Source organism: Argiope bruennichi, chromosome X2 (assembly GCF_947563725.1).
Source record: "Argiope bruennichi chromosome X2, qqArgBrue1.1, whole genome shotgun sequence".
NCBI classification, from domain to species: domain Eukaryota; kingdom Metazoa; phylum Arthropoda; class Arachnida; order Araneae; family Araneidae; genus Argiope; species Argiope bruennichi.
The window spans coordinates 51,546,141-51,548,247 of NC_079163.1; the positions used below are offsets into that span (position 1 = coordinate 51,546,141).

Here is a 2,107-nt window from a genome sequence, read left to right on the forward strand (position 1 = left end):
TTAGTATGTCAACTATTCCAGTAAAGCGCGGTGCTACCCTTGTGGTTGGTTACAGGCGCTAATAATTTTAAAGAGAGCTTAACGAATATGCATGGCTTGTTGAAATGTTAACTTAATTATCATACTGATTAATATTTAATGGTATGAAAAATTGGATAAAAGTATACAGTATGTCTAGGTAGAATTCATATATTACTGTATTCAACGTGTCAAGTAATGGAAATTGTGATTGAAATTTCTTTAAAGCAAATATTATAAGGCAAAAGACCTTAATTCAGAATAAGAATTAATTATTTAATAAACTGTATCCGTATAAAATTGAACTTATTTGCTAAAAAAAAATTCTTAACTTTGTGATAAGGAGATTGTAAGCAACATGTCAGCACAATAAAAATAATTCTAATATCTCGAAAAAATTAAAATATTTTTGACATTAAGATTTACAATATGCATTTTAAACCGTAAAATGAACCTCCCCGGCGGGGAATCGAACCCCGGTCTCCCGCGTGACAGGCGGGGATACTGACCACTATACTACCGAGGACTGCGAAAATAGATGACAGACATCTTTCAGTTATGAGAAGCAGGAAGTTAGTATAGTTCAAAAGTAAAGTTTCTATTCTGGCGACCTTTTTTTTTTTTTTTTTTTTTTTTCCTTTTCGGTTTAACAAAGACGTTCTCTTAATCTAGAAGATAACTGCAAGTCACTAAAAAAGAAGCATGTTAATGAGAGGAATAAATGCACTAATATTTTACAAATTACTTCTGAATTTAAAAGTATAAATGGAACAAAACAGTATATTCCTCGCTTCAATACCATTAATATTATGATGCTTCCAATTGTTTTCAAACAAGATAACCGAGAGGACGTTTTTTAAAAACATATTAGGAGGTAAACAATTTTTCAAACATATGGGAGAATTAATATTTCCATCCTACTGCCGGACAAAATAACTCTATGCGTTTAATGGGGTTCATATGCAAGAGGTGAATGGATTTTTCAATACAAATAAAATTTTTGAAGATAATGATGATCTGTTATAGTATCTTACTTTATTGACTGCAGCTAGATGAAGTTATATTATTTAGCTGACACTGTCGCAACATTATCTGTGTTTGGATGTTCTAAAGGGCTGAGATAAACAGTGGAGTGCAGAAATTATTCGTATTGGAATTTGGCTCTCTCAATAATTGTAAACATTTTGCCTATCGAAATAAACTATATATTTTAATATTTTGAAATCACATTCGTTTTTTGAACTATATCGTGTTTAAATTACTCTGTGTCGGCATGTTTTTCAATCCAAAGTAAGAATTTGCAAATAATATATTTTGGATGAATACAATGTTCTCTACATATTAAACAAAATCGGGCAATGAGCAGTATAGAAAGCACAAAAATTTAAAATTTTATAATCAGTATAAAACTTGATAGATTATTCTATCACATATTCATATTCGACTGTTAAATAAACAATATCCATAATTTTATAAAATCAACTTCTTAAATTGATTTGAAGAAAAATAAATAAAATAAATTGTATTTACTTATTGCTTTAGTACATAGTAAATAAATCATATAGATATCTATTGGTTTTTTTTAGAGTCTGAAATCATTCAATGAAAAAGTAATGACAGTATTAATAATTTATTGCTTCGATTAAAAAAATTGCTATAAAAAACTTGAATAAGTTTTTTTTAATTATTTGTCAGAATTACTAGGCCCCTCAATTGCAGGGAAGAGGAAATATTAAAGATATGATTAAAAAAAGTTGCTTATAACCAAATTTGACATGTATCAAACAAGAATATAAAACATTAAAATAATTTTAAAGTCCTGTTTTAATTTTAGAGTGTTAAATTAGACTTGCACTAAACATATATGAAAAGGTAGTAACATGAATTCCTCATTGATTCTACTAAATCCTTGAAGTGCAGCTTGAAAATAGCTCTAATATAAGCATATAAACCCAATACAGAAGTAATATTGTACTACATATTATTCAGATTAATGTAATGAATATAACAACTCATATAATACATAACAATAAAAAAATGGTGCTTACAAAGGAACAAGGGTAAATATAACATATTCTTCAAAATATAC

At 27.9% G+C, this 2,107-nt stretch overlaps 1 non-coding gene across 1 annotated transcript; it reads right to left on the reverse strand.

Annotated features, from left to right (window-relative positions):
* Positions 1-472: 472 nt before the first annotated feature.
* On the reverse strand, positions 473-544 carry Trnad-guc (transfer RNA aspartic acid (anticodon GUC)). Its single transcript has one exon. It is a non-coding gene; the product is annotated as a tRNA-Asp (tRNA).
* Between the last annotated feature and the right edge of the window lie 1,563 nt (positions 545-2,107).